Source organism: Protopterus annectens, chromosome 4.part1 (assembly GCF_019279795.1).
Source record: "Protopterus annectens isolate FY-2018-M chromosome 4.part1, PAN1.0, whole genome shotgun sequence".
NCBI classification, from domain to species: Eukaryota; Metazoa; Chordata; order Ceratodontiformes; family Protopteridae; genus Protopterus; species Protopterus annectens.
Genome location: NC_056734.1, coordinates 985,294,787 through 985,307,901, shown reverse-complemented (window position 1 = coordinate 985,307,901; position 13,115 = coordinate 985,294,787). Strand labels below are relative to the sequence as shown.

Genomic DNA, 13,115 nt, shown 5'->3' with positions numbered 1-13,115 from the left:
TTTTCTCCCTCCTTAGTGTCCAACCTTTTATACAACTTGTCATACGCCTTATCCTTAGCCTTCGCCACCTCTCTCTTTGCTATGCACCTCATCTCCTTATACTCTTGTCTACTTTCTTCATCTCTCTGGCAATCCCACTTCTTCTTCACCAACCTCTTTCTCTGTATACTCTCCTGTACTTCTTCATTCCACCACCAGGTCTCCTTGTCCTCCTTCCTCACACCAAGCACCTTTCTAGCCATCTCTCGTACTAGCTCTGCTATAGTTACCCAGCTATTCGGTAACTCTTCACTGCCACCCAGTGCCCGTCTTATCTCTTCCCTGAACATTTCCACCATTTGATCCTTGGTGCTGCCCTCACACTCATCCTCCTTTTCTTGATCACCAGTGTCATCCTACAAACCACCATCCTATGCTGCCTAACTACACTTTCCCCTGACTCCACTTTACAGTCTCCAATCTCCTTCAGACTGGCCCTTCTACATAAGATATAATCCACCTGTGTGCAGTGTTGTTGCTATAACAAATTTAAAACTTCACATTCCAACAATACACTTGTGGCATTAGCTAAGGGCCTTACATGAAGCTTTGTCTCATTGAGACAAAAGTGCATGTTGTGGACAAATGGAGAATTACTTTAGATGATTTCACATAAAGGAGTTTTCTTTTCCTTATAATAGTCACACTTACCTCTCACTTGTATGCTCGCTCGTCCCAAGTCCAAACAGCTTCTGGAATTCAAATTTGCATGTATGGAGAAGACGAAAAACAGGTCGCAAGCACCTGTTCCGTTTGTACGACTAGACACAAAGTGCGTTCTTAAAGAAGAATGCCCTTACGTTTTTTTTTAAATTATAAATAAATTAATCTCCTGGCCAGCCGATTCCAGGGGGGGGTGCAATTGCAACTGCGGGCGCCCATGGCATCAACCCCTATATCACTAGGTGGGTTGAAAATTGGCTCACAGAACCCACAATGTGAAAGTAGCAGACTCCCAAGTCAGACTGCCTACCAGTCACAAGTGGAGTCTCACAGGGATCGGTCCTGGGTCCTCTCCTGTTTGGCATCTACTTCTCAGAAGTCCAGGCCAACACGGAGGGACTCTGGCTGACCAAGTTTGCAGACAACTGCAAGCTGGGAGCCATTATTAACTCCCCAAGTGATGTAGACATCCTACAGAAAGGCCTCACTAAGACCAATGACTGGTGTCCAAACCATGGCCTTAAGCTTAATGCCAAAAAATGTCTTCATCCCCTTTAGTGTGAGCTGAGTTTTTCTCAATTACCACATTGATGGGATCCCACTGAAGGCGTTATAAGAGATTTGGGGACACAGGTTGACATCAACCTCTCCTTTGACCACCACATTGCCACTGTGATCAGAAAGTCTTTGTATGTGGCACATCTCATTACCAAGGGTTTGACTTCCAGGAAGAAAGAGGTCATCATCTCTCTCTACTCTTCCCTCATTAGGCCAGTCATGGAGTATAATGTCTCATTTGGCATGTACCTCACTAGACACATGCAATAGCCAGAAAGGCCACAAAAGTACCTCATGAAGAGGATCCTAGGCATTAAACACTTGTCCTACATGGACAGACTCAAAAAACTCCAGCTAGTCTCTGTCTCATATCGTCTACTAAGAGGCGATCTCTGCTTGACTTACAAAGCCATGTCTGACCTAGCTCTGTTAGAAATGCTACATCTAAAGAAATCCCAGTCCCTTCGCACCGTATGCTCCAGAAACCTCAACCTCATTACCCCAATCAACAGAACATGCTGAAGGGGACAGGTTCATAACCCAGGGATGGCCCATGCTCTGGAATAGACTTCACATACATGTCAAGTAGAGCACCTCACTGGCTCTCTTCAAGAGAAATCTTGATGAATGGATGGGAAATAGAAAGTTCACCCCGGGGATTACTCAAGTTGCTGAACTTGATAAAGGCACAGGGAACTAACGTCGGGCGGCACAATGCCAGGGCACTTGTATGGGCTAGGGTTGTAAAGGCTCCATGGCCATTAGCCACGTACACACCTATGAATGTTGGATTGATGACAATTACACAAAATAATACATGTCATATATAATGTTTGCAACTGCAAATATGTTTATATGATTTGTTTTCTTATATGTAAATATATATTTGCCTATGTCTTGAGTGATAATTCAATTAAGATGTTAAAAAAACAGGTTTGGACTGAATCATCTTCAACTCTACTTTGGTAAGGTGCTCACAGATTGCATTAAACTCTTATAAAAAAGTATGGAAAGCAGCTGCAACCACCGCTGAAAGCTGAGTGTACTACAGTGTTAGTTACCTCTAATGCCTTTTGTGCTGTTGATGATGATATTTACATAGATTATTTGTGGTCTTCTCTGCATACTTTTGCAGGGTACTAACAGCTGGATGTGGTGTCATGGCAGTTTCTTCCTTTAGAGAGAGAGTTTTGTTTTTGATTCTCTCTTTACCACCTAGGAAGCTATGTTTGTAGCTCAGAACTATAAGTTGAAGATAATGGTCTGAATTATCTTGGATATGGACGTTTCGTACTTACTGTAATAAATCTAGATGATCCAAGTACATCTTTGACAACAAACCCACCTACCTTCTCTATTCCTCAGATGAGGTGAGGCCTATTGCAAGGGTAAATAGGAATATTAGCTACTTGTCTGACCAAGTTTGTACTCCGTAATCTGGAGACTGTAGCTAGTGCAAAGCTTTATGGGAGACTGGGAGGAGATGGATCTTGGGAAAGCTTTCTGTGTCAAGCTTACTTGAGCCTGCGTTTAATTCCTAGAGGTTGAAGAGGTTGGAATTGCATAATTTCTGTTGTTATGGTAAGTGTATTACATTAATTTATCAAACTAGTCATCTTGAGTGACATCAGCCATAATTCAAGCCCATTCTATACTTTATAAGTACAACACAGCCTCAACCAATTTTCACTCATCTGCAACCACTCATAACGTTCACATCTGTCTTTTTCCAAAATCTCCTCCCGCAAACTATTCAGTATTTTATCAAAAATATGTAAAAAAAAATTGCCACATCACTGCATAAAGTATCAGTAACAAACATGGACTTCTTGAAATCCTGGCTATTACAAAATAGACCTAATACCACTGGGTATGTTATAAATATGTCTATAATGCAGCATAATCCTTTATACAAAGAGGATTTCATTCTATACTTCAGCAGCAGAACAGGAACAAAGGGTTGGAGGAACAATGATTTTAATAAAATGATAAGTAAAAATAACCAATATAAACTTCTCCATTATGAAAAAACACTAGTAATGTAGAAAGTTTCCTACTTGGTTACTAGCAAAAATCAACATAAGCAGCTTTACTAAACTGTTCACAGTGCTTGTTTATGTACCCTCCAGTATTAACTTAGTAGCTGCTTAAGAGAAATTCTGAAACTCAGTCCTAGAGATAAAAATCACCTAACTGGTGATTTCAGTATTGATTTACTAGAGCTTAAAAACCTAATTCAGTTAATCTCCACCTCTCTAGGGTCAACCCTTCCACCAATAAGCATTCTGCTCTAGACTTCTTAATTACTAACATTCTTCACATATCCTTTAAAACTATTTTCCTTCCAAATTCTTTAAGCAGACAACTCCCCACTATCCACCATCCTGTTGTTTAAAATACTAATAACCACTTCCAAAAGCCAGTACTGTAGCTAGCTCATCAGGTGCCCTGGGCAGTTCTGCAGACTGGTGCTCTTTCTACCCAAAGTTGAGGACACAAAAAACCTGCCACATGCATCTTGCTACAGTCACTACCATGCAATAAGTTTCATAGTGAAAGTGAATGCAGTATCAGGATTCATTTATGAATCCCCAGTATCCTTGTGGCATTCTAAAAGAATGCTAGTACTGCACTTTTGCCGATTGCTGCCCCTAACCGTTTGTGCCTGAGGCAGTTGCTTCCTTTGCCCCATCCTAGTTATGACTCCACCAAAGACCATAACTTTAAGAAGCACCTTGGACTCCAAGGAATCTTAACTGATAGCAGATCAACAAAGCATAAATTGATCCACAATTTACCAACAAACTGCAGCACATGATGTCTTTTGTGCTCATCTCAACTTCATTATAAACAAATGTTTCCCTATTACATTTAAGTAAGTTTGTGACATAAACTGTTCCTGGATTAATTCAAATCTTAAAAGATATCTGTAATTTACAACTTGCAGCTTGTCCTAAGTGGAAATCCTGTAACCTTACCCAAGACCATCTGATATGTACTAGCCTTAAAAAAAATAAATAAAACAGTGCAAGTTAATTTAAAAGTAGCCAAATCAACCTACCTCCACAGAAAACAAGAAGTTAGCAGCAACACTCTTAAAACCATTTTTGCAAATAAGCATAGACACAGCCCACTTTGATAACAACACCAGTACCAGCAGAAGTCATGGACTCTCCCACTCCTCCTCAAAAATTCAAGAACTTCGTCTGTAATACAAGTATCTGAACTTTCCCTTTCACTGACACTTCTGTTTCTTCTGTTGTTAATCTGTTCCCCTCTTCTCACATTCCTGCAATGTTAGTGAGAAATTTGAAGAACAAAAAATATTTACCTTACCATTCTGCTTTCAAATTGTCTTCTGGAAAAAAAGTAAAGAAACTGCTTGAAAATTTTGAGAGAAAATCCATTACCACTCCCAGTGGACTCCACTTCTGCTTTCTATGCATTTTGACAGCTATCATAGTATTTAACTTGTATTTTTAATATTGCCGTATCCACTGAGGCACTTGTACATAAATTCAAGCATGTCCTGAATATTCCCATACCATAAACTTTTTCCCCCCTCCCAACTCCCAGGACCTTAGATCTATGTTACTTTGTTTCTTTACAAAAACTTCCAAAAAGTCATCTATACTCAAATAGTGGATAATACAAATAAATGTGGTCTGGTTATATAGGTACACACCATGGATTTACAAGAGGCCATAGCAACCTTGCTGTCCTATAAAAAGTGTAAGCTGTCCACTTATGCTACAAAAACTGACATTTCTTGGCTTTACTGCTATTGTTTAAAATTTGATGAAAAATTACTTTTCTGTTAAAACATTCAGTATCCAAACTATAAATAAATTATGTGATAGTGCTGGAGTCTTATACATCAGACATTCCACATGGGTCAGTATTTAGACCCCATTCTCTTTCCATTGATGATATCCTAGCTTCTTAGTGATATAACTAAATGCATCCCATTTGTGATTACCCTGTGATCAGATGGCATTATTAATGAGTCTATATTATCAAATCACACACTCAGAAGAGCGAGCAACAGATAACTGACCCCATGTAAGTGAAAGCTTACAACGTGAAAACTTCAGAACAGCGGTTATTTTCCAATGGAAAACAATCGCTGTTCCAAAACAAAAAAAAAAAACCTGTAAAACATTACTTAATGTGGGGCGCTTCGTCCCACCCACGCCTCCCGACGTGGGGGGTTGTGTCCCCCACACCTACTACTTAAATATACCAACTACGAGATTGCACTACAGTGCCGAAAAGGCAAAGTAGCGAAAGTGGCCAAACAAATTCTTTCCCAGGGAAATAATTCACTGCTATTTTGCCTTTTCGCACTTTACAGTTCAACAAAGACACATTCAACAACCTGTGTCTGCGACAGCATAATAGGGGGTCATTATATGTAGGTATTGTTCTACCTTTGCTATTGTAGAAAAACAGGCTAACTTCATTTTCATTTGCAGATGATTTGTAGCAAACAAGCTCACTGTAAATTTTAACAGCAGCTGTGTTTGGAATAAATCAGCAGCTTTCAACACCCCCATTAAACATCTTATACCACTTTAATGGCAGTTAACCATGTGCTTCATTACATCACCTTCACACTTAAGTACAACTGATATTGCTTTCTCCTTGTTCAGTAAGTTATGCAAAGTCCACCCATTATTTCTTAAGAGACACTGCAGATACTAGTTTACCTTTGAAAGATCACAGTTTTTTTAAATTTGTTGAGGAAAACTTCTGTAACAAAAAAGGAATCATTTTACACAGGAGATCAGAGAAGAAACTGGCTACATATTATTAAGGAAAAAGCATGTCTGTCTCACACTTTAAATGCATTTATAAATGTGCCTGATTTAAATACAGTGGTTGAGTGTTCCATTCTCTTCTCTGAATAACTTGTGTTTAACTGGCTTCATACCCCTTCATTCTACGGTTTCCTTTTTTGAACTTGCCGTTATTTATTTTTTGTACTAGTAGGTATGTATAAATGTATAAATATGTGCATGGGATATCTTCTGCTTAGGACTTCACTGGGTTTTTGACATAAACGAGTCAGCCTCTTCCTCTTGGATAGACCTTGGGTAGATCATATTCTGTCAGCCCTATTACACATTTGCAAGTCGAATGGTAGGATGAATACCCACTTGAGGGATCTAAATCTCTTGCAGCATAAGCAGAATGTGTTAGATGTGCATCACAGAGAATACCCCTTCTGTGGAACTGTGCTCCACTTAACATAAAGCAAAATACTTCTCATTCTGTATTCAAACATAATTTGGATGAGTTGGTGGGAAACTAAATTTATTCTTGGTTTAGCATCCATGGCTCTCATGCTTAGGGCAACAAGTAAATGTCCCAGCATATCCATATGCATACCTCTATGCAAAAAACAAAAGGGCTAAAAACTACCATGGGAATGAAAGGTATATAATCACTACACTTGTACACTAGTATGTACTCGCTTAATTCATAGATTCTGCTCAGTATTTTGTTCAAGCAATCGATGTCTTAAGACGTGACTCGATTTACAGCAATTGCTAACACATGAACATATTTAGCAAATCTGCTCTACTCCATTTCTTTGAAGGTTAAGCAAAGCAGTGTCCCCAGATATCATAGGACTTATCACCAGAAACTGCACTCAAACTAGTACTGACAGAAATATTAAGTAAATATGGACTTTGTGGGTGCTAAAGGCATGGAATGCCACCTGTTGACCAACTGAGTAAATAAGTACATTATGGTTTCAGATAATAAACATGGGCTCTTAGGAATTCTTCCTAATGTTTACATCACCTTTTTCAAATTTTCATTGCTGGGCTTGTTAAAGGATTGGCTGTCTGCTCATTTTTTGATGTAGAAGCTTTTCTGTTGCAGTATTTTAGTTTTGAAAATTGTTGTGCTAGCATACACCTAAACAGTTATGATTGTACTAGCATCAGATTACTTGTCCAAGTCATGGTTGAATATGGTCTTGGGAATACTCCACTTACATGATTAACACTTTTAAATAAGTAAATACTCACAAATAAGTACATTATATTAGCCTGCAGTATTTAGTTGTAATAAAACCATGTTACATAATTTTAATTCATTTAGAGCAAATGTCATAATAGTTCTCAAAGTTAAATATCAGGAAGAAGTGCAAACGTTTACAAATAAGGTCATGTCAAACAAACAGAAAAGAGAGAAACTGTAAGTTACAAAAGAAGTGAAAGGTCATTATCTGGACAATGAATTACAACTGGACAAATGGCTACTAAAAGGATAGGCTGTCATTGTCTTAAGCTGAAGATTATAATAAAAAGGCAGCTAAGTGAGAAATAGGAGATGGAATCGGGGAGCAGGCCCTAATGGATCTAAATGTGTATACTAACCATACAAAGTAAAGGAAAATGGGAAGAATTTGAAAGCAAAGTCAGAGGAAGAGAAATGGGAAGACGACCAGAGACTGTGATAAACACTGGAAATGTCTGTGATCTGATATGCATGTAGAGTCCGAGATGAGTCTTAACCTAAGATGAGATGGAAGAACAAGGAGCTTGTTCCATAATGTATTTTAGAATTATCTTTCCTTTAGCCTTCTTAAAGAAAAATCCACGTGACTGCACCAGTTTTAGAGAATGTGCTGTCAACATAATTTATGCAGAAGTGTTGTCTGTTAAGACAGTAGTAGGCCATAGTGTAAAAATGGGGTCAGTCTCTTATCTGCTTTGTATATAAATACATTAACCAGTGTATAGTGTAGTATAAGGTAGAAGTGGTCTTTTGTTTCACAACAGGGAGACAATTAGAAACTAGAAACCTTAGTAACTGTGGAGATTTTTCTCCCTGGGCCGCCGCTGAAAATGGGTCTGCATAGACTCAGTCGGACTTTCCCAGTCAACAAATGGAAATAAATAAGTAAATTAGTTGGTGCTTTGTATCCAAAACATTTTCAACATACCAGTCAAAAGGCTTACATGGCTTCAGGGCTTTGGAATGCAACAGCATTTCTCCCCCATTGTCACCTTTCACTTTTAATACTTCAGTTTTTTACATGTTTCTCACTTTGACAGTGGTGATGGGGAGAGGGGGCTTGATAACAGATTGCTCCACTGAGATCTTGTGCTTTCCCTGGTATTTAGTTTTATTTTGTAATTACTACTGGTAAAAAAACTCATGTGTCAGTATATGACTTGACATCTCACTCTATCCATGTATTCACAGATTACTGTCTATCATTAGGTTGCAATTCCTTCAAAGGCGCAGCTTTTGAGTTTTGCACAGCAGTATATCCCTTTCCTGATTAGCTGGCCAGGCTAACACCAGCATTTGCTGCTTAACAGAATTGGGGTAATCCATTCCTCAGAGAAGGGCTAACTAGATCTGTTCCCCATTCAAGTCCTTGGTGGTGCTACTGAGCATACTTTTCTCAGAGGGCGTTTTTCTGCAAGAATATTTTGCTTGACAGTAAGTGATTACTTGCTTTTGCTACTCTTATTTGAATATATTTTGTCTGACAGCGTAGCAGATTTTTTTTTTTATTTTAGGTGAGCTGTTTGGTTAATGTAACACGAGCACACATGCCCCCATCACCTCACCATACATTGATTAAAAAATTCAGCTTTTAAGCTCTAACTTAGTGACATGGATGAGAGAGTACTGTAGTGAAATAACAATGAACAGATACAACAGCAGAGGTATAGAGTATATGCATGGACAGCTACAGTCCCATCAGGTTTTGCAGACAAGCTGAAAAGGAGAAATACTTTTCATGTGTTAGCAGAATTGGTCTTATCATCCCATTAGAACAAGGCCAGCAAGTGGTATGACTTTAAAAATAGACGCATTCCGGAGAATTTACCAAAATAAATAGCCATTAAAATCATCAGAAATCAGTTCCAGCTTGTGTTCTATTTACTGTTTCAGAAATTACAGCTGTATCCCAGACATGCTGTGACATATCTTGTGAAATGCAGAAACAGTGCAAAGATTTTATACTCAAAATGTACTTAACTTGCTGACAAAAACAAATACTTGTCTGTATAAATTTCTCCCCGAAACCAAGCAGGGTGAAGGTCTACAAGAACTGCACCTATCCTGAGAACTAGTTAGGAGATTTAAAGATGGCTGTGCTTCTTGGGATTGGTTTATACTATCTTGACAGCAGCTAGCTAACCCATGTACAGCCCAAAATCCCTGCTGGCAGTTTTTTGATGAAGAAACTGAGCCAGAACTGCTGTCAGGAGAAGGATAAGTCTGAAGACATGTAAAATAATTCAGTTCTCATCTGTATCTCATCTGTCTGTGTGATTTTAATAGTTTGCAATTAACCCTTTGTACATTATATCTTAAAAGTACTGAATGTGTTTATGTTGCCATCTGTCAAAATTGCTGCCCTCTCCACAGTATCTCTTCTTAGGATCTGACAGTGGAATGGGCATAGTAGATCTACTATTTGACTTACAAAGATATTGGAGTAGTAATATGGGCTTTTGCCACTACTGTTGTTGTGTTGTCTTTGGACTGAAAGCATGTACAGCAGTGTATGCCAGAATGTCTTGTGGGAAGTATTGCAGCATAACAGGATTCCCAGGTTTCTGCTGTCATTGACCCCTGCATTTGAGAAGTGAAACTTGTTTCCACATTTTTAGAGTTAGGAAAACACATTCAAGGTGGACATAAAATAATGCCAGGAGTGTGTCTTGTCTCCAGTCCTGTTTCTGATTTACATAATCAGAGATGTGAAGATACAGCCAAGGTCTGGAGAGGAGTCATTTTGGGGATGTTAAGGTGGCATATTTGGTATTTGATGATGGGATGAGAGAGAGTGGCATATTTGTTGTTTAGAGCTAGTGATGTCCTTTTAGATTTAAATGATGGCAATCTGTAATGTGCACTGGAGTAATTCACTACTTAGTATGACATGGCAAGGATGAATATTGGCACCTCCAAATCGAAGGGATGTTTCTCTCCTGGAACTTTGTGATTTTGCCTCTGCATAGGAGGAGGCAGCAGATACCTCGGGTGGACTTAACACATCTTGGGGCCTTACTCATCTGTGAAGGTGAAGGGAGTTGAGAGATTTCCCATTGGGTGGGTGCAACAACAGCAGGTACCATAAGTTCCGAACCAGACTGATGATAAAGCAAAAGGTGAGTCATAATGATGAAGCTGTCAGTTTGTTTGTCCGTCTGTGTCCCCATCCTCACCTATGGCTGTGAGTTTGTGTAATAACTGAGGAAATTAGATTATGGATACAAGTGGCAAAAGTGAGGTTAGAAGGTAGCTGAGCACATTTTCCATGTGAAACCATGAGGATCACAGCTATCTGGGAGGATCTCAGAGTACAGCCACTGCTTCTCCTTGTTGAGTGCTGGCATTTCAGGTAGTGCAGTTTGTGGGCATTTACGTAGGAGGTATACTTAGCATGTGCCACCAGGAAAGAGACCTTGGGGCAGGTAGTCAACTGGAGGGATTTTCTCTGCAATTGCCTATGGATCCCACTGGATGAACTAGCTTGATACTGTTGCTAGAATAAGGAAGTCTGGCATTACCCTGCTTGGCTTGTTACAACCAATATCCTCTCCAGAGTAAGCAGTTGAAAAAAAGGATGACTATTCTTTTTTGATCTTTAGTTCTTTTATGTATAAAAAGTCTTCTACCCTTTTTTGTTGGAAGAAGCTTTCTTTATGTCTGCTTAACATTTTGCTCTCTTGATACTGTTTTAGTTCTTTCCATTTTAATTGGTATACTTCCATGCCTTCCTCAAGTTTCTTTGTACTGTACATTGTCGTGTTTGAATTTGGGAATAACAGTGATTTGTTTCTTATAAGTTTATGAATGTGCTGCACAGAAGCCCATTATTTCTACAGTGCTATGTTTGCTTTATTGTATTATTGCTCTTACAGCAAGAGCTGTTCTCAGGCACTGGTCAGTTTTGCAAAGGTCACCCTATCACAGCCCAGAGCTATCAGTTTTGAATGGCTCATATCTATCTTCACTTGTTAGTAAGTGGCTATCCAGCTCCATGTCCGAGATTGCCTTTCTACCCATGTGAGAACACTGGCTCTAATGCAGTCCTGTCTATGGGTGGTACCAGCACCAGTTGCCTGAAGACATTTCTTCATGTACAAAACCTGAAAAGATTATAATAATACTCTGATGCCAATGTTTTATAGTATTAATGTGAATACATTCACAAATGTGGTTAAAAAATATTGGCCAATATTGACTAGCAATGATGAGATTAGAAAAATAGTGGGAGATGACCCTAGTTTCTCATTTAAAAACAAGAAGTCCTTTAGAAACATGCTGTGTTACCGGGATGACAACAAGGCTGATACAGGACACACATTTGGTGTTATGCATCCCTGTAATAGTTGCCGGTACTGTACTTGTATAGATACCACAGTCATATTTACACATCCAGACATTGGTAAGGTCTATACTTTAAGGATAAAAGCAGACTGTAACAGAGCCAGTCTGATATATTTGGCTGTTTGTCAGAATATGTTTCAGATTCTACATTGGTAAGACCAACCGCAGGCTAAAGGACCGTATCCGTGAACATATATATGGCATTAATACCAGTCTAGAGAAAAATGCATTGGCAAAGCATATCGTCCTTGTTGGGTCATCACATGAGTTTAAATTTATGGTCATACAGAGAGTGTATTGTAGTAACAGAGGTGGTGATATAGAGAGTTGCACAGAGACACAGGAGGTTAAATGGATGGTGAGGTAACAAGCAGATGTGGCAAAGGTTTAAATGAAAATATTTCATTACAGCCATTTTTGAAACAAAGGGAGTTGTACAGGTAGTTTTTGCTATGGTTCCTAACTGCTTTTATGAGATTTTAATGTATTTGGTTTTAATGTCTTTTACATGTGCTTGTCACTTTATTTCACAGGAGACACCCTATTGGATGTAATGCTTTCATTCTACTATTGAAACAGTGGTGTCAGTTGTTTTGTTGTGTGATGAAGCAGTACTTATAATGCAATAGCACTTAAGTTTTTTACTATTAAAAGGAGTGTATATTTTATTCATCGCGTTCACTCAATCCTTTTATGAGTTTTGTTTTCCTGCTTTGTGGGGATTTAGTTATTTGCCATCTGTGCTGCAGTTTGTGTCTGTTGAACAAGACAGACAAAACAAGGGCAGCTTTAACTTGCTTCCTTACTCAAACCTGTGGTCAGTGCCAGCTTCCTATGTTATAGTAAACTCTCAGTTAACCAGCACCCATGGGGATTGGTAGATACCGGATAACTGTACTTTCTGGTTGCTTGAGAGTTACTATTAAAAATAGATCTGACAAATACTGTCCCATTTACTAAATCATACCATAAACATTGTGATTTTAATATTGAAATACAGTAATTAAAAGCCTGGCTGGAATAATAATGTTTTAAACTTATATTTCCAGTAGAAAGAGTGGCATGCAGATCAGTTTTCAGCAGCATGCTGAGTGTATTGGAATTGAATGAACTGAATAGAGATAGAGAGAGTGAATGCATACATGAAAGAAGCGACTGTGAGAGAGAGATCGGAGAAATGCATGAAAGCTGAAGTGTGTGAGATATTGGAGAGATAAAGTGAGTGAATACATGTATGAAAGCTGAAGAGACGTGTCTGTGTGAGAGAGAGAGAGATCAGAGAGAGAATGTGCAATCTGATGCAAACTGAATGAGTATGGAGTGAGTGTTGACATTTTAGTGATTTGACTTGTTTGGTTAGACTTTTTCTCATGTTGCGGAGTGAGGGGATGTATTTGTATCTTCCTTTTTAAAACTCTAAAAACATAAGGTATGTTTATGTGGGAGGAAAACTAAGTGCAACACATGAAAAACTGAAT

The 13,115-nt window shown here is 38.7% G+C and overlaps 1 protein-coding gene across 1 annotated transcript in view; it reads left to right on the top strand.

Annotated features, from left to right (window-relative positions):
- ARMC9 (armadillo repeat containing 9) overlaps positions 1–13,115 on the top strand; it is a 3,277,521-nt gene that overhangs the window by 1,582,386 nt on the left and 1,682,020 nt on the right.